The sequence below is a fragment of the Pelophylax lessonae genome, assembly GCF_965119305.1.
Source record: "Pelophylax lessonae genome assembly, chromosome: 1".
Taxonomy (NCBI): Eukaryota; Metazoa; Chordata; class Amphibia; order Anura; family Ranidae; genus Pelophylax; species Pelophylax lessonae.
Genome location: NC_138768.1, coordinates 27,748,354 through 27,769,527, shown reverse-complemented (window position 1 = coordinate 27,769,527; position 21,174 = coordinate 27,748,354). Strand labels below are relative to the sequence as shown.

The following is a 21,174-nucleotide window of genomic DNA, read 5'->3' as shown; positions in this document are numbered from 1 at the left end:
GATTAACCACTTGCCGACCGCCGCACGACTATCTACGTCGGCGGTCAGCCCCTCACAGGCAAACTAACGTAGGGCTACGTTGTTTGCTTGTGAGGGTCTAGGGAGCGAGCGCGCGCCCCCCCGGGGCGCGCTCCCGCTCCCGCGTGGTCACGGACCCCCCCGCGCGTGTGACCAGCGGACCCGATGTCCGCCGGTCACTCGGCGATCGGCGGGGGAGAGGGAGAATGTCAGGCAGCTTGTGTAAACAAACTGCCTGTCATTCTCCTCGCTGCAAAGACACTGATAAAACGGATCTGGTATGTAGATCCGTTGATCAGTGTCCTTACAGCTAGAGCCACAGCCAATCACAGTAGAAACCACGCCCCTAGGGACACACACAGCCCCTCCCTTCCAAATAAAGTTAACCCCTTCACTACCAGTGTATTTTTACAGTAACAGTGCATATGTATAGCACTGATTACTGTAGAAATGTCACTGGTAACCCCAAAAGTGTCAAAAATGTCAGTCAAGGGTCCGATCTGTCCGCCGCAATGTCGCAGTACCGCAAAAAAAATCGCAGATCGCCGCCATTACGCGTTAAAAAAAAACAACAAAAATGACAAAAATCTTTCCCTTTGTTAGTAAACGCGATAACTTTTGCGCAAACCAATCAAAATACGCTTTTTGCGATTTTTTTTACCAAACATAGGTAGCATAAAATAAATTGGCCCAAAATTTTTAAAAATTTTGATTTTTACATTTTTTTTTGGGGGAATTTCATATAAAAAAATGTGAAAAATATTGCTATTTTTGCAAAATTGACGCTCTTTTTTTGTTTATAGCGCGTGATCAAAAAATCGCACAGGTGATCAAATACCACCAAAAGAAAGCTCTGTTTGTGGGAAAAAAAGGACGTCAAATTCGTTTAGGTACAGCGTCGCACGACCGCGCAATTGTGCGTTAAATTCACGCAGTGCCGAATCGCAAAATACCCCCTGGTCGGAATGGGGGTAAAATCTTCCGGGGCTTAAGTGGTTAAAGGGTGTGTTACACCACAACATGATTGTATAGACATAATATATCAGGACAGCCATAGAGGGAGCAGAGGATGTTTTTGTAGATGATTCCTGCTCCAGGCCAAATGATCACACTTTGTTAGAGTTACAAACGCATGCCACAGAACAGGTTTTAAGGAATTGGGTGATGATTTAGAAAAAATTGAGAGTGGCCTTTTTCTAAAAGAGGGGAGATCTTGTATCCCCCCAGCTAGCGCCGCAGCTAGAGCCCCACTGTCTATTGCCTAGTATGATGGAATAAGACACAGGGGGTGGGAAAGAACATATGAAGTATTATTGAAGTTTTTTTTGCATTTACAGGCCTAAATTGTTGCTAGGTGCATCACCTGTATTAGGAACAAACAAACAAACAAACAAACACATAAGGCCAAACATGAGCATCTACAAATAGATTTCACACATAAGCTCAACACAGGGAAGAAACAAGAGTTAATAGTGGACATGTTCAGCAGATGAGTAGAAGCTTTTAGGACCACAAAAGGGAGATGCCTACACGGTGACACGCATTCTGAATCGGGAGATTATTCCTGGATGGGGATGCCTGCTTTGAATTAGTTCTAATAATGGTTCAGCTTTCATGTCAAAAAGATGTCAGGAACTAGTTAAAATCCTGAAAATAGATTGCCATGCACAGAGTTCAGGTATAGTGGAAAGGATGAATAGGACAATCAAAGACAAGTGGAGAAAAATAAAAAAGTTATTGAATCAAGTGGAACGAGTGGAACTGAGAATCAAGTGGAATGAAAAAGTTGCTTGCACCTTTCTTTTCTCTTCACAGGTACCAACCCATCCCTTGAAGGAGGGAGATGAAGTAGTGATCAAGCTGTCACCACATCACAAAACTAAGGCTGGATTTCGTTTTGGACCAAAAGACATAGGTAGTCGCAATGACCAGAATCGCTATCCTTGTGGAAAACCAACAAGCCCGTTCCATGCCAGTCGATTTAAAAAGGTCAAGAGGTCAAGGTGGATTGTGCGAAGCAAGACAAAGACAAAGACACAGATAAAAGGAGGAGAAGCAGGTGTTTAAAATCCTCGAAGAGCGAGTGAAGCAGGTGTTATAGTCTCTGAAAATTAGCAAAATTACTGTATTCATAGCAAAGAACTTTGGCAAGCTGTGGATTTTGTTGACGACACTAGTATTTTTAGTGTTCATCCCAACCTGGATCATAACTAACTATATTTATATGTGTCACAGACAAATATTGGGGAGACAATTGTGACTATTGGGGATCAGTGGGTTGGAACACGGGAGACGATTGGGAGTACAGACCTACTACTAGCAAGGATAAAAATGGGAAGACACTTATAAGCAGAATGACAATTGTTAAACATCATGTTCCCAAGCAATTTAGACTGACCATAGAAAATCCTAGTCTAGAAGATAGTGGAACTTACATTTTGGGTATCTGGTGGAGATCAGGGTACACTAGCTTCAGAAAGCCTTTTCAGCTAAGAGATATGTATGGTTCTTCTGAGTGGCCATCACAGGTACAAGAGACGAATCCTTTAAGGCCCCTTGTGCAGACTTTGGGAGAAATAGTAGCTATAGCAGATCCCATCTTTTGAGGATACTATGGCCATAGAGACAGGGTTCTCTGATGTAAACATATAGTTAGAATGGATGAGGTATAGTGCTAGCTCACATAACATGTCAGTTAGTTATGTCTGTGGAGGAGCTAGGCCGCACCTAGGTACAGTGCCCCTTAACATCCCTGAGAATATGGAGACTTGTTTTCTCAGCCTATATACCAATACCTCTAGTAACCATTCTAACTGTGAAACATGGAAAAAGGAATATCCCATTATAACTAAAGAGTCTGGATCCACTGGATCTGTCACCATTTACCCAGGTAGCTTCACATGTTATTCCAGACACAGTGGTGGGGGTAGATTTTTAGGAAATTTTACAGAGGGTTATTGCTCCACATACAGTTCTACTGTTATAGAGAATCAAACAACGTCTTTGGGAGACATATATTGGATATGTGGAGATATGAAAATAAGGACTAGGCTGCCCAGGAGATGGACAGGAGAGTGTGCCCTTGCTAAAGCAATAATGCCCCAACACATATTCACTGAAAATGACGAAAACACACATCAACTTAAGGGGAACACTAGAACTACAGGGAAACAAAAGAGAGAGGCTCCCATGGGTAGTTTTGACCCACATGTTTATATAGATGCCATAGGTGTTCCAAGAAGGGTCCCAAATGAGTTTAAGGCCCAAGATCAGGTAGCAGCTGCATTTGAATCCTTGTTCCCCATAGCTACCGCTAATAAGAATGTAGATTGGATAAATTACATTTATTATAATCAATAGAGGTTTGTTAATTACACGTGAGATGCCCTCCAGGGAAAAGCAGAACAATTAGAGTTCACCTCACAAATGGCTTTTCAGAATCGGGTAGCATTAGATATCATGCTTGCAGAGAAAGGAGGTGTCTGTCAGATGATAGAGAAAATAGGTACATGCTGCACATATATTACCGGTAACACTGGTCCAAATGGAAAGGTCATATTAGCTATCCGGAAACTAGAGAGTTTGTCGGTTGAGCTTAAAAATAATTCAGGCCTTGCCAACCCTTGGGATGAGTTTTTCTCGGGCTCAGGTATTTTTGGGTGGTTAAAGGGGATCGCTACCACCATAACATTAGTGGTAGTTTTTATTTTTATTTTATATGCGTTTTTTAAGCTTGCTATAATATGCCTTGCCAGGAGTGCCACTCCTACTCCCCATACGTATATGCAATATTTGCAAACTAGATGTAGTAGGCGAAAAGAAGATAATGACGCGGCTTAATAGTTAATCATGTTCGTGATTAAAGAGGGGATTGAAGGCGGTGTGAACAGTGGTTCAGCCATTTTTAGTGATCTTAGTTTTATAGAAGTCAGTTATGTGTTAAAATAATTTGCTAATACTGCTGTAATAATGTTTGAGACTTTTGCCCACGCTAGAATTCTTGATAGATAAGGGTCCCGTACTGTTGTGTTACCAGTCTGGGTCAAACTGACCAAAGTATTAACATACGCAGATAATGACCTTGTGGGAAAGTCTAGGAGACGCCTTTGACATGACTTGCAATTTCCATGTGTTCTAATGAGAGTATTTTGTTATATAAACTGTAACCGAATAAACACATATCAGGTCATTCTGAAAGAACCATTATGCAGTCTGTGTCATGGGTTTAATCAGTTTGACCTCCAGGCCTTCAGAGTTCACGGGTCAACCGGGTCGAGTCCAAAAAGTCTACCGCTTGGAGTGGTCAACGCCAAGACCACCCCTTTTTTTTTCCTTTTTTTCTCCTTTTTTTCTCCTTCCCCTGGGTCTATCTGATTCTATTGTGAATTAATACTCCATACGGCTTTCATCACTTTCTGCCCATAACAATGAGCACCCCCAGACCCGACAAGCACAATCTCAATCTCATCTCTCTCAATGCACGAGGCCTCAATATACCCAAAAGCGTTCCAAACTCTTGCTCTTAATGTAAAAACAAAGCGGATATTATCTTCTTGCAAGAGACCCACTTTAAGACCAGTTCTATACATAAACTATCCAACCACAAATACCCCACTATATTCCATGCAACAAATCCTACCTCCAAAACAAAAGGGGTTTCTATTCTCATATCCAAACACTGTTCCCTACATGTATAGAACTCTCTAGCTGACACAGAAAGCCGATACCTACAGTATTTATCAAGGGAGAACTGTGACGGGACTCACCGTCACTGGAATTTAAAGACAGTAAAGGTTTGGATTGGTTCATATTTGCCAGCAATATTTCCATATAGGAATATTAAGATTTATTCCCATTTGCCATGAAATCTGTAATTCCTAAATGCTGGGTATATTACATAGCTTTCAATGTCAGACAGGTATTCCTTTTGTTGTGTATTGGGAGGGAATGTGGATTGCCCTTTTGCATTGTTACATGTTAATGACCTCCCATTGTTCTGTCTGTCTGCCTTAAGATAAACTTATAGGAATGTGGATTGGATGCTAAGGGGGAGGGGGGATTGTCCCACATTGTAAATTTTGTACACTGTATGAGAGTGTAAAACTCTGTTCCTATTGGATGGTGAATATTATGTTCAGTCTTCAACAAGGTCCATCTGGGTGGTAACTTTGTGGGTGAAAACTGTATATAAGTCTTGTTCAATTAAAGTTGTGCAGAGTTCATTCAACCTCAATCTAGAGTTCTGTCTCTTATTGGGGGATATGCTGCAAGGGATTGCTATGGTCCTCCATACTCCCTTAGAGAATCTCTGAGCTCTTGTAAGAGCTTGTGTAGAGCTTGTTCTGCTGCACTCTCTGGGGAAAGAGAGGTTCACCCACAGGAACCTGGAGCCTTGTCGTAGGTCCAGGGTGGGTAGGAGATTGCGAGACCCTAACCAAGCTGCGGCGGTTCGTGGGATCTGAAGTGGTTACGGTGTCTGGTGGAGTGCTTGGAGTCCTCGGAAAGCACTAGGAGCATCTTTCAACGGAGGCACCCGGTCCGGGGTGCCCTGTTACGTTACATTGGTGGCAGCGGTGGGATGCTTCCTGCAGTCTGGAACATCCAAACCTCCCCCGGGATCCAAGGTCCGGGGAGCAGAAGAGGAGAGTTGCTTCCAGAGACATACAAGCTAAGTTCAGGCTAGTTTTTGTATGACGGCGGCTGGGATTTGATATCTATGTTCATGACTGCGAGGAAGCCGTATACTGACGGAAGTGTGGGTCGACGGTTCCGTTACAAGAACTCTAAGGAAAACCCATCATGTTGGCAAACATTTACACCCCCCAACACACATCAAGTCACTTTTTTCCGCTCCGTCGTAAACCTTCTCACTTCTTTCTATACAGGCACTGTGACCTTGGGAGGCGATTTCAATGTTGCACTTAACCCCATCATTGATACTTCCACGGATACATCCTTTATTCCCTACATCGCACTTTGTGCAATAAAGACACTATTGAAAAACCTACAGTATTACTACATGACACATGGCGCACTCTTAACCTGAACAAAAGAGACTACACCTTTTATTCCGCCCCACACTGCCGTTACACTAGACAGGGCTACTTCATCCTATCACAAAGAGACATCCCACATGTACATGCCACTTCATCGGCCCAATGTTCCTCTCTGACCACCACCCCATTACGATGACCTTATCTATCCCAGCCACGAAATCTCCGCCACCAGTATGAAGACTCAACCCAGCCTTGCTGACTGACCCTGACATGGCTTCGGCCATATGTAAACACCTCCAGCTCTACTTTCAAGAAAACGATTCCCCAGACACTTCCCCACTTACTCTATGGGAAGCACACAAATGTGTCATTAGAGGTGAAATTATAGCTCTATCTGCCAAAAAATGAAAAGAAAACTAGCTCATATTCAGGACCTTCACGCACAAATCCTACAACTAGAAAAAGCACATAAATGCTCTCAGGCAACGGCAGACCTTCCCAAACTCACACAAGCTAGAATTGAACTTCTTGATGAACTAGGCAAAACAATGAAATGAAAATATCTATTTACCCAGAAATTATTCTACGAGTTCAGAAATAAATCCGGGAAACTTCTAGCTAGAGGCAAAAAGATCATCTACTTCCATACACTCCCTAGCCGACTCAAAAGGTTAAGGCATAGTTTCTACAGACGCCATAGCAGAACAATTTGTTCAGTATTGCACCAAACTGTACAATCTTTCCCCCGTGACTCAATCAACTAAAGATATGGACAGAAAGACTTTGATTTCAAATTTTCTTATCGAATACAGCCACAAAGCCCATACAACCCAAACAATAACTAAATTAGAACTTTCTCTTTCTTTGGAGGAAGCTGAAATCGCTCTTAAACAACTAAAAACAGGCAAAAGCCCAGGCCCAGACGGCTTAAATGTAGGTTATTTCAAAACCTTTTCAGACACTCTTCTATCTAGCTTCCTTAAGGCTTTTAACACACTTTCAACCCCCACCTTCACATCCCGAAATTTACTAGAAGCCCATATCACCGTGATCCCCAAACCAGGCAAAGATCCATCCTCCGTGAACAACTATAGACCTATCTCACTTCTTAATGTTGATGTCAAACTTTATGCAAAGATCTTAGCGAATTGCATCCTCCCCTTGCTTCCCAAACGAATCTCTCTTTATCAGGTCGGATTTATTCCGGGTAGAGAAGCAAGGGACAATACAGTGAAAGCCATTAACATACACCATTAGCTCATGTCCTCTTGCCTGTCAAGATTCTTCCTCTCGTTGGATGCGGAGAAGGCGTTCGACAGAGTAGCATGGGACTATATGTTGGCCATCCTCAAGGCCATCGGCCTCGGTGATCACATGAGGAATTTTATTCTTGTCCTATACTCCAACACTTCGGCCAGGGTCTGTGTAAACAACCACCTGTCGGACGCCTTCTCCGACGGGACCAGACAAGGTTGCCCCTTATCGCCACTCATCTTTGTTCTGACTATGGAGCCACTACTTTGCTGCTTGAGAGCCAATCCTGACATCAAGGGCATATCAATTGCAGGTGAAACGTAGAAAATAGCCGCTTTCGCGGATGACATTTTACTTTTCTTATCAGCACCCCTCACCACCATCCCCAATCTACTCAAAGATTTTACCCTTTTCAGCTCCATGACAAATCTCCAAATTATATTTTTTAAATCTCATGCCCTTAATATTTCTCTGCCACAAGAGACTGTGGGCCTAATTCACTATAAGTTGGGAGTAGAGCTGCTCACTTCTCCAAAAATAACTCCAGCCTAAACTCATTAGCATCCTAATTAGGTGAAGTTGCTGGAGTTAAACCTTCAACTAGGTGCTTTAGTGAATTCGAAGTTGGAGTTAACCAAGAGTGAATTCGGGTTTGGAGTTAACCAAATTCCCTTTGTATTTTTCATAAAAGGAAATTTGTCTATTCTGAATCACTATTACACAGCAATGTCATCTATTATGGTTTATTTTAATTTTAAGGTATAGTTATGTATCTTATGTGTTTTAACCTTTAGATTTACTAATAGCAGACTGCACAGCTGTCTAATTAGCAATCTTCATTCTTTATTCATCTGAAACTTTCAGGCATGTCTGATTGTATTCTGCACTTTGGTGTAGTGGTCTATGCTCATAGAGAAAGATTGCTAGGTCATGAGTTCAAGGCCCAACCATGATAACACCCTGTGTGCTCACAGTTGTGTGTCATTATTTTATTTTTTTTGCCACATAGTAATACATTGGCTACATCACCTGAAATTGCATGTCAATGGCCATGTATATTCAAGAAACAGACATGCATATGTGCAGGGTGCAATTATGCATTTGCCAAGTTTCAGTATTTATTTACAGTTGTCTAAAATTTAAGAGGGTGATGGCACACTTGGGATTTGAACTCATGCTCTCAGTGTTTATAGGTAGGGATGATCGAACGGTTCGGGTCGACCATCGGTTCGACCCGAACATTGGCTGTTCGAGGTTCGGCCGAATTCCAAACTTTTTGCCCAAAAAGTTCGGAATTCGGCAACCAGAACTAACCAAAATGCAATGGTACAGGAAATGGGCTTTAAAAGCCCATGATTGGACCACAACCATCAGTAAAAGCCAATTGAGGGGGCAGGAGAATGCTAGGAATGTGATTGGAGTGACTAGGGGGTCCAGAGGCCAATCATTAGTGAATACGCCCCCCCCCCCCAGTATATAAGATAGCCCCGCCAAATTCCTAGCATTGTAATACAGGGACATGGAAGAGAATGGAAGCAGTTCTGTTACTTCTGCTTCAAAGTGTCATTTAGCAATTATTAGTGTCAGGAAAGGGATATCTAGTGTAGTTAGAGTGCTTTTTTCCACTTTAGTTAGATTAAAAAATTTAGTTTCTGTAGGGAAAGTGTTAAGTGTAAGGGGACCGTAGTGTAGAGTAGGGTTAACTGACTCTGACTGCTATGGCAGGGTGACAAAACCCTTCCATGTCAGGGTGACCGCTATAGAGAAAAGATTGTTTCTCTTAGGTCACTTATAGAACAGGGATATGGCTTCTCGCCTGTCACCCTGCTTTTTGCTGCAGGCGTTTATAGGGCTTTTTTGAGGACATGTTTGGAGTCAGGCATAACATCTAGGGGTATATATACACACACACTTATATGTGTATATACACATACAGTATATAGGTGTGAAAGTAGCAGAACCCTATGCTTGCGCTAATGAAGTATTTAACAGGCATATGGCTCTGCTCCTATCACACCTATATATGTGTAACTGTATAAATACATATAAGTATGTGTGTATATATACCCCTATACAGAAGTTCAGATGTTTTGCCTGCCTCCAAAGACCCCCAAAAAATGCCCAAAAAAACGCCTGCGGCAAAAAAAAAACGCCCAGGTGTGTTATTGCAGGCTTTTTTTTGGGGCATTTTTTGGGGGTCTTTGGAGGCAGGCATGACATCTGAACTTCTGTATAGGGGTATATATACACACCTACACATATATAGGTGTGAAAGTAGCAGAACCCTATGCTTGTGCTAACCCTATTATTTTCACACAAATATTGCTTTCTTTTGGTGGTATTTGATCACTGCAAGGTTTTTTTTTTTATTGGCACAAAGAAGACCTAAATGTTTGACCCCTAAAAAAATGTGTTTTTATTTATGTAATACAATTTGGTAAATCAATATATTTTTGGTTGCACTGACGAGCATTGATGAGGCTGCGCTGGCAGGCACTGATGAGACACTAAAATGCAGCACTGATGGACACTAATAGGTGGCACTGATATGTAGCATTGATGGGCATTGATAGGTGGCACTGATAGGCAATGATTGGCACTGGTGGGCAGCACTGATAGATGGTAATGATGGGCAGCACTGATGAGGAGGGCACTAACAGGCTCCCTGAGCACTGATTGGCATCAATGGTGGCATGGGGTGGCATCCCTGGTGGCCATGGGTCAGCAATCCCTGGTGGCTTTAGTGGCATCCCCCAAGGGTCTGCTCTGGTAATCAATGATCTGATTACAAGCACAGACCCCCCCCCCCCACACACACACACTTACTTTGCATATGAATGCCATTTCTTCGCAGCTGAAAGTGGCCCTGATTAGCCAGTTGATTGTGGCCACTTGCTGGAATGTGTGCAACCCAATTTGGTGTCATTTCTGGTCCAGGGCGAACGCTAATGTGCCATTTGCAATTTATTTTAAAGAGATTTTGCTTTATGTTAAAAATGGTGCACACAGACAACTAAAATGTATTGGAAATGTGATGGTAATCGTTAACCCCCCCACCCCCCTAGATGTTTTTGCCCTACATTTCCCATAATGCTCATGTACTCTGCAGTGTGTTGCCAAGGTTCATCATCACTGACCTAGGCCAACTAAAAAGGTGAGTCAGCGCTGTAGCAATCTTTTATTTAGTAATCATTTTTAGTGATTTTTTATTAAATGTTTTGGTTACATTCATCCACAGAGGCTGAATGGAAATGTTGTATTTTTCCTTAATTTATATATATTTTTAGCTAAATCTATACATACACACTTTAATTATTTCTTACAATTTAGCCCCACACACACACACTCCTCCCCCCCACACACACACACACACATACACTCCTCTTCCCCCCCGCACACACACATACACCCCTCCCCCCCGCACACACACATACACTCCTCTCCCCCACCCACACACACATACACTCCTCTCCCCCACCCACACACACACACACTACTCTCCCCCACCCACACACACACAGTCCTCTCCCCCCACACACATACACACTCCTCCCCCCTCCAACACACACACCTCTCCCCCCCTACACACACACTCCTCCTCCCCACACACACACCTCTCCTCCCCACACACACACCTCTCCCCACACACACACACTCCTCCCCCCACACACACACCTCTCCCCCCCTACACACACACTCCTCCTCCCCACACACACACCTCTCCCCCCCCACACACACACTCCTCCCCCACACACACACTCCTCCCCCACACACACACTCCTCCCCCACACACACACTCCTCCCCCCACACACACACTCCTCCCCCCACACACACACTCCTCCCCCCACACACACACTCCTCCCCCCACACACACACACTCCTCCCCCCACACACACACACTCCTCCCCCCACACACACACTCCTCTCCCCCGGCACACCCCCCCCCACACACACACACTACTCTCCCCCCACACACTCCTCCCCCCCCCCCCACACACACACTCCTCCCCCCCCACATACACACACTCCTCCCCCCCCCCACACACACACACACACACTTTGCTGGGGTAAAGGGAGAAACCCTACCCCTGCACACGGAGAAACCCTACCCATGTTCATACTGTACTGCAGTTGCATACACACAAAAAATACAAGAAATGGATTACATTCAATAGACACAAAAGATATCTGAATTACATCCAGACAAATATGAAGAAAAGAAAACAAAAAACCAGGAGCTGTGTACAAATGAATAAGCTTTATTAAACATGTATAAAACATCAGTAATCACTCAAGCAGGCAGGTGAAATGTGAAATGTCCCCCCCCCCCCCAAAACCCCAAATCAAGTAATCTTTATTCAAATTATAGTGCAAAGATACAACATATGATGGATAGATAGAGCTTACAATATCCAACAGTCAAGCAAAATAAGTTGTAGACACCTTAGTTTTAAGCATAAAACATACCCAACATACTTTTATGGTTATTGTTTGCATTCCATTTCCATTGCCTTTCCATTTAAATACCATCAAATCAGTAGAACATACAGCTACACAGAGGCATGAAAAAAAAAAAAAACATGTATAGAGTACATAAAGACAATCCCTGGTACATAAAGGCAAATACTATACCAAATATTTAGAGCATGAAAAGTATTCATCCAACAAAATGCACTTACTGCAATATGGGTCCTTAGGCATGCCAGCAAACCCACCCACCCCCACAAGCAAATTCAGACATAAAGTCATGTAGCCCTGCCATAAGCCAAATGAGCTGCTCTTAAACATCCCTTTATATAACCTTGGTTAAACTACACCCACCCAGTATAGGAAACGCCCAGCAAAGTAATTAATTGGGTCTGTTGGTTCCTAAACCAAAATCACCAGTTCACTAATGAATGAGTGTTTGGCTGGCCATACATGATCCAATTTTCTTACAATTTTCTGTCCAATTTTCTTGAAATTTACCTTCAAGTATGTAGTACGAAGGCCTGCCTAATTAGATACAAGTGAATGTGTTGTTTAGCTTTGACCTCACATTATGTGGTTTGTGGTAGATCTAACAGAAAATTGTACAACAAAAGTTGAACATGTATGGCCAGCCTTAAGGGCCATACACACTATAAGATTTTCCAAAGACTTTTTCCTTCAGACGTACCAAAACCAGATAATATGAGGTCAAACCTAAACACTTTCAATTTGTATGCAATCTGGCAGGCCCTTGCACTACATAGAAAAGGTAAATCTGAAGGAAATCTAACCACAAAAGTTGGATAGTGTGTATCCAGCTTTAGGCTAAATAAAAAAGCCACTTTGTGCTCATGCTGAGATTATTGAAAGCATTTCTTATGTGTGTTGACTTGATGTAGTATTTTTGTTAAAAAAAAAGGACATTATAGCAAATGTTTGGAGCATGAGAAGCTGAACCCTGAAATCTTTCAGAAACAAAAAAAACAAAATAATATCTAAATTATATTTTGAGGATATATATCTATATCTATATCTATATATATATATATATATATATATATATATATATATATATATTTGGGGTTGTTGAATTCTGAATTCTGGGGTTCCACTGCAAATGCTCAATCAATCTGCAAATTCTGAGATTTTCAAGCTCAAACACTTTGCTATTTTTCAGAATGAAATGTGGCTCTATATAGGAAGCAACACTAATATGGCTCCCCACTCAACCAACCAACAAATATATTAATTTCACACATATACAATGTTTTATTTTTGGGGAGGAGCCATATTAGTGTTGCTTGTCATATATAACAACAGTTGTAGGTAGTTCAGGGATTTGAACACCCAAATACACTGTTGCACGGCAGATGTGCTAACCACTTAGCTACCTGGTGCTAAGGAAATTTTTTCAAAGCATGTGTGATTTGTGCTTTAAAAATAAATAAATAAATTAATATATGTATAGATATATATATATATATAGACATACATAGATATGTGCATTTCTCTCATTAGCGCCACAATAGCGCCGTTTTACCGCCAATTTGCGGCAGTATTTGCCGCAAATTCATTATAACTCCCACTAACGTTTACAAAAACGTTATTTTTAGCCTACTTTTTGGTATGGAGCATGCGCACATGGGCTATCTGCCAGAAATAGACTCTGGAGCTATTTTTGCGTTTTACACTTTTATTAAAATCTTTTTTTCTACTTAACTTTTTCACACAGTTTAAAAGCAGTTTAGCTCAAGATCATATAACACATCTTTCCCACACATTTTTTACCTGCCATATTTTGTGATTTTGAACAAAACAGTCCACCTTTTAGTTGGACTGCTTTTAAGTCCAGTCCTGACGTTATTTGATCTTAGTAATTTGACACTGCTCATAACGTTTCTGATGGAGTTATAGTGAATTGCATTTCCACTTAAAGATAGTCAAAATTGAGGTAAAACTAGATCAGTGTTGGAGGTACAGTGAATTAGGCTCTGTATCACACTGTCAAACCAACTTCCCTTTCACCTGGAAAAATGATGCGATCTCATACTTAGAGATACAATTACCCGTTAACCTGTCTGACCTATACGCTAAAAACTACTTACCGATCCTTCACGACATACAAAAAGATCTCCAGTCTTGGACCAGTGGCATCTTCTCATGGTTTGGCAGAGCAGCGATTATAAAGATGAACATGCTGCCCAGACTACTCTATGTCATGCAAACCATACCCATAAAACTCCCCAAAGCCTTTTTTCACCTCTGTCAAGTACACCTGTTGTAACTTAATTTGGAATGCAAAACATCCTAGAACAAGCTTTGAGATGCTAGCAATCCCTAAACTCTTAATGTTACTCTAACGTTATCATTGGGCATGCCACCTGTCGCGAATAGTGGATTGAAACGTTAACTCCCAAACCAAAGCATGGGTCAATCTAGAACACTCATTCACACCTATTCCCCTTCAACAACTCCCTTGGATCTCACAAAAACACATTCCTCAAACATGTCAATCACATCCATTAATAGGCCCCACCTTACAAACCTTCCACAATGCATTATGAAAATTCAAAATCTCCTCTTCTCCAGGACCATTAACCCCAATCAAAAAAAAAATTGGATTTTCCCTTTGGGTATGTCAAGCACCTTTCTTGCAGGCCTCCGGCCTAAAACTCACGTTACAGCGGAAAACTTCTTTGACAATGGTACGTTTAGGACTCACACCACCCTGAGTTCCCACCTGGTCGAGGCAACACACTCCATTTAATTATCTATGCACACATAATACACCACTTAGACACCTAATCTCAGAAATCTACATGATGCTCTTCCCTGATGATTCACCCTCTACAATTAAAGCCTGCCAACAATGGCAAACAGACCTAGACACCCATCTCACAGATTGGGATCGCATCTTTCTCTACATTCACAAAAGCTCTGTTAATGTTTCTATCCAAGAAAGCGGTTTCAAACTCCTATCATGCTGGTATAGAACCCCCGACAGACTTCACAAGATATCTCTCACCATACCATTTGGGATGATTGAATGGTTCGGGTCGACCATCGGTTCGACCCGAACATTGGCTGTTCGAAATTCGGCCGAATTACGAACTTTTTGCCCAAAAAGTTCGGAATTCGGCCACCAGAAGTGCCCAAAATGCACTGGGTCAGGAAATGGGCTTAAAAAGCCCGTAATTGGCCCAGAAACATTAGGAAAAGCTGATTGGAGTGACTAGGGGGTCCAGAGGCCAATCATTAGTGAATACGCCCCCCAGTATATAAGCTAGCCCTGCCAAATCTCTAGCACAGTAATTCAGGGATGTGGAATAGAGTGCAAGCATTAGTGTTACTCCTGCTGTTCTTTTACTGTGAGGAAAGGGATATGCAGTGTAGTTAGTGTTCTGTATACCATCATAGTTAGATTTAATAATTTAGTTTCTGTAGGGACAGTAAAAGTGTTAGGGTGACCATAGTGTAGTTTAGGTGACCAGACCCTGCCATACCAAGGTGACCGTAATGAAGTTTAACTGACTTAGCCTGCTGCCATACCAGGGTGACTGTAATGAGGTTCGGTGAACTGACTCTACTATGCCAGGGTGACCGAACTCAGGGGGACCGTAATGTAGTGTAGGGTGAACTGACTCTACTATGCCAGGGTGACCAAACTCATGGTGACCGTAATGTACTGTAGGTGAACTGACTTTACTATGCCAGGGTGACCGAACTCAAGGTGACCGTAATGTAGTGTAGGGTGAACTGACTCTACTATTCCAGGGGGACCGAACTCAAGGTGACCATAATGTAGTGTAGGGTGAACTGACTCTGACTGCTATGCCAGGGTGACCAAACCCTTCCATGCCAGGGTGACCGCCATAGAAAAAAGTTTGTTTCTATTAGAATTGCAATAGAACAGGATGGTGGCTTTGCCCCTGTGATACCCGGCTTTTTGTTGCAGGCGTTTTATTGGGCTTTTTTGTGGATGTGTTTGGAGGCAGGCATGACATCAGAACTTCTGTGTAGGGGTATATACACACACACACACACACACACACACACACACACACACACACACACATGTATGTATATATACACCTACACATATATGGGTGTGAAAGTAGCAGAACACTATGCCAGCGCTAATTAAATAATTAACAGCCATATGGCTTCGCTGCTATCACACCTATATGTGTGTATGTGTATAAATACATATAAGTGTGTGCGTATATATACCCCTATACAGAAGCTGTTATGCCTGCCTCCAAAGACTCTCAAAAAATGCCCAAAATAAACGCCTGCAATGAAAACGCCCAGGTGTGCTGTTGCAGGCGTTTTTTGGGGGCGTCTTTGGAGGCAGGCAGAACATCTGAACTTCTGTATAGTGGTATATATACGCACACACTTATATGTATTTATACACATACACACATATAGGTGTGATAGGAGCGAAGTCCTATGCCTGCTAATTATTTAATTAGCGCTGGCATAGTGTTCTGCTACTTTCACACCTATATATGTGTAGGTGTATATATACATACATGTGTGTGTGTATATATACCCCTACACAGAAGTTCTGATGTCATGCCTGCCTCCAAACGCGTCCACAAAAAAGCCCAATAAAACGCCTACAACAAAAAGCCGGGTGTCACAGGGGCGAAGCCACCATCCTGTTCTACTGCAATTCTAATACAAACAAACTTTTATTTTCTGGTTCTGGACATGCTACAGAGCTGAAAATTCACATGTACACTTTTAGACCCCCCCAGACACTAAATCCAAAGAATTTTTTTTTTTTTTTTTTTTAATTTTTTCAATAATTGTCTCTCTATAAAAAATGACCATTTTTAAGAACGTTTTTTTTGTGTGATTAATAGTCCCTGGGGCATGACCCAGAACCCTAGGCACTTTTTAGGGGCATTTATTGGGTTTTAGGGCTTCAAAATTGTGTTTTTTGATTTCAAAAGTTCGGGTCCCATTGATTTCAATGGGGTTCTGAAATCCGGGCCGAACTTTCGGGAAGTTCAGGTGTTCTGGTCAAACCGAACTTTTCAAAAGTTTGATCATGCCTACATACCATCCACCTGTTGGAGATGGAATAATGAACTAGGATCCTTATTACACATTTGGTGGTCATGTCCACGAATCCAAGCATATTGGAAAGAAGTTCATTGTATCATAACCCAAATAATGACATACACCTTAGACTATTCACTGGCACAATTCTCTTCTCTTTCTAAAGCAGCTTACCACAGATCATTGGCAATGCATCTGGTTAATGCAGCCAAAATGTGCATTCCAGTACTATGGCACTCAACCACCCCTCCAACGATATCTGATTGGTTTTGCCTGGATTAATAGAATAGCTGAAATGGAAGAGCTTATTCATCAAGCTAAAGATAGGCCAACCAAATTCTCCAAAACCTGGGCCTGCTGGTTCCACTTTAAAGACACAAAAGAGTATACAAAGATCATAGCCCCCCATGACTTCACCTCCATACTGATCCTGGGAAAGGGGACAGAACCCCCCCCCCCTTCTTACCCCCCTCTCTTTTTTTTTTCTCTTCTCTCTCTCTCTGTCTCCTATCTTCCTCTCTCCTTACCCCCTTACTTAAATTTATATAACAATCCACCCCATCTGGAGCTTCCGGATATCTGAACTATAGACGAAATACCACAATGCTTTTTGTACTAACACCTATATATCCCCCTACATATGGTTCTAGTTTACAATTCTCATGCTCACGACAGAGGAGATCACTCCGCCTGACTTGTAGCTTGCTTATTGTCAATAAAACGTTTAAAGGGATGCAATATGACAAGGTGTGGCGCCCTTCTTTTGGAGCACAGCATGTTCCCAAGGGGTGTCTCCGGGGGAGAGGCGTCGCCCCGGGAACCCTCCTCAGGCTACAACTGAGATTTACCCTTTTCTATCTGACTGTAACAGTCATTGTAACCATTCTTGTGTATCTCCTCTTGTTATTCCCTCTCAAACCATTGTAATGTTGTTGTTAACAAATCCTTTTTGCCATGTTATCTATGTCTTCATTTTGAAATTTCAATAAAATATTTTGGAAATAAAAATGTTGGTGATTGCAATTTTCCTGATTGCCCAGGAAACATGACAAAGGGTGGAGATATCCGTCCATCTCACCCCTTGAGTTTTTCTTTCACATAATTATTATATAATATAGAACAGGATCATAGTAATATAAACACTTATTATCCAACTTACCCTGTGCTGTAATCTATTTTGTTCAGATTTATTTTTCTTCCTGTAAATGTCATGTAGAGAATTGGCCAGAATGTATACAGCCTTGTATGCATAGGAGATCATAGCTGTATAACTGTCAAATAAGAATAAAACATTTTTTACATTTGTACAACGTTGTGCATGAAACTTTTGGTAAATTTGTAAACGGTAATTTTTTGCTATGTTTTGGGAAAGGCAGTGAAAGTAAAAAAGCCCAATATCTTCTAGTATTGGGTCATGTAAGCAGCTGGAGAAGTTGACATCATGATCATAATTATTGAAGTTTATAGCCTTTTTTTGTGGCCAAATAAAAATGAAGCTGCAGTTGAGTAATGCATCGCCCTCAATACCTAAAAGGTATAGTTTATTCCATTTTGGTGGGAAAATAAATGTGATTGTTTTGATAATAGAGGGGGGCATATGGGAAATCAAATAAAAAAAATGTGTTGTGTAGGTTCCACACACTATGATAACTTTTGCTGATGATTCACTAACAATCCTCATTATCTGAAAAACATCTGCTATATTATCAGTGAATTGAACAATATAATCTGTGCAGATCCCATGTTGGCTCATCATCTTATTCAGTTCTCTGGACTCCTCCTCACCGCTGCCATCCTCTACTGTTAGAATTCCAACCCAGTTCCATCCACAATACTGCAAAAGTTTTATAATGGCTGGAAAACGAACCCGATCATCTGGGGTCATACGGAAGAAAGTTGAATACGTTTTTCCATCACTCAGGCGAGGGTCAGAGGATCGATAACTGATCTGGATAATATGTTGGAAAATAGGTAAATGGGATGTTATTATTCAAATATTGAAAAATGTGTAGCATGGAATTTACAAATGGCATCCAAACCGACAGGAAGCACCTATGGCAAGCACTGGACTTGCATCCCTGTCCAAATATCTGACACACACAGATGATTAGACCATGTTATCAACTAAAAAAATACAAGTCATTATTAGGGTTGAGCGAACACAGACTGTATTATTCGTGTTCGTACCGAATAATTGGATTTTTGTTACCCGAACATGGACCCGAAAACTTTACTGTATATTCGGGTAAAAATCCGTGTTCGGTCGTTTTATTTCTGGGTTTTGCATGCTTTGGTGCGCTTTTCATGGCGGGCTTTCAACAGCCAATCAACAAGCGTTTAACTGGTGTGCCTAAGCCATCCCAGCCATGCCTACAAATGTATCAGTAGCTGTGATTGGCCATCTGAAGCATGTGACCAAGTCTTTATAAGTTCGAGGCAGCGCCGCTGCGGCGTCATTCTGCTGTTTAGTTCAGGGAGAGAGCACACATCAACGTGCTGGCTGCTGATTAGGGACAGACAGGAAAAAAAAAACATTTGTGTCCGGATAGAATTGAGGGACAGGTCGGAGTGTGTTAGGCAGGGCGAGTTGTAGGCATTTTAGGGAGAGAGTCTGCTGATTTTAGGGTCAGTGTGTTCTACAAACTACAATCGATATTGCTGTGTGGGGTGGGGTTTGCAGTGACCGATCTACAATCTTAGCAATCCTTTTAGGGACAGAGTCTGCTGATTTTTAGGGTCAGACAGTGCGTTCTACAAACTACAATCGATATTGCTGTGTGGGGTGGGATAGGAGATAGGCAGGTGTCAGTGGTCCACATCCATTTTGCTGTGTGTGGGCTGCAGTGAACACAATCTTTTTGGGGTGCAGTGAACACGATCTTTTTGGAGTACAGTGAACACAATCTTTTTGGAGTGCAGTGAACACAATCTTTTTGGGGTGCAGTGAACACAATCTTTTTGGGGTGCAGTGAACACAACCTTTTTGGGGTGCAGTTAACACAATATTTTTGGGGTGCAGTGAACACAATCTTTTTTGCCCACTGAGGAGGAGGGGGAAAAGTATTTTTCTATCAGGCACTGTGTGCAGCATTTTTCCTTCAGCTGTGCTGTGCTGAGTGACTGATCATACACTGCTGTGTTCAGTTCACATGTGCTAATATTGAGTGGTTTCAGAAATCATACACTTTTTTTCTATTCCACTATTCAATATACAGCCTTGGGTTAAAAAAAATTAAATTGTGGCCTGCAGCAGAGCTGAATGATATTTGGGGTTTTTGGGGTTCATCTCATACTTCTGAAGATTTGAGGGTGCTGCCTGTTCCATACTCCTTCTACTCCTCATTCAGCCTTTTAGGGGTACAAACAATAGTAATTGGGGCCTAGTGTGGTTTTGTACGTGTAAGATACATACACTTTTTTTGATCATATTTCCTATTCCGCTATTCAATAAAAACCTTTGGAGATCAATTAAATTGCGGGATAGTTTGTGTTGGTACGTGTGAGATCCACCTTTCCAAGTTTTTGGGGTTCATCTCATACTTCTGAAGATTTGAGGGTGCTGCCTGTTCCATACTCCTCCTACTCCTCATTCAGCCTTTTAGGGGTACAAACGATAATAATTGGGGCCTAGTGTGGTTTTGTACGTGTGAGATACATAGACTTTTTTTGATCATATTTCCTATTCCGCTATTCAATAAAAACCTTTGGGGATCAATTAAATTGCGGGATAGTTTGTGTTGGTACGTGTGAGATCCACCTTTCCAAGTTTTTGGGGTTCATCTCATACTTCTGAAGATTTGAGGGTGCTGCCTGTTCCATACTCCTCCTACTCCTCATTCAGCCTTTTAGGGGTACAAACAATAGTAATTGGGGCCTAGTGTGGTTTTGTACGTGTGAGATACATACACTTTTTTTGATCATATTTCCTATTCTGCTATTCAATAAAAACCTTTGGGGATCAATTAAATTGCGGGATAGTTTGTGTTGGTACGTGTGAGATCCCCCTTTCCAAGTTTTTGGGGTTCATCTCATACTTCTGAAGATTTGAGGGTGCTGCCTGTTCCATACTCCTCCTACTCCTCATCCTGCCTTTAGGGGTACAAAGAATAGTAATTGGGGCCTAGTGTGCTTCTGTACGTGTGAGATAACACTTTTTTTGATCATATTTTCTATTCCGCTATTTAATCAAAACCTTTGGGTATAAACAATTAAATTGAGGGATAGTCTGTGTCGGTAAGTGTGAGATACACCTTTCCAATTTTTGGGGCGCATCTCATACTGCCGAGGATTTGAGGGTGCTTCAGTCTGCCTCCTGCCTGTTCCGAACTCCTCCTACTCCTCATCCTGCCTTTAGGGTACAAAAAA

General features: G+C 41.9%; 1 protein-coding gene and 1 pseudogene across 2 annotated transcripts in view; one reads left to right on the top strand and one right to left on the bottom strand.

Annotated features, from left to right (window-relative positions):
* LOC309567079 (vomeronasal type-2 receptor 26-like) overlaps window positions 1–21,174 on the bottom strand; it is a gene marked incomplete at its 3' end in the record, with an annotated part of 168,802 nt that overhangs the window by 56,020 nt on the left and 91,608 nt on the right. The window lies entirely within an intron of this gene.
* On the top strand, window positions 2,707–3,295 carry LOC309565964 (annotated as a pseudogene). The gene has a single exon. The product of its transcript is annotated as an uncharacterized misc_RNA (transcript).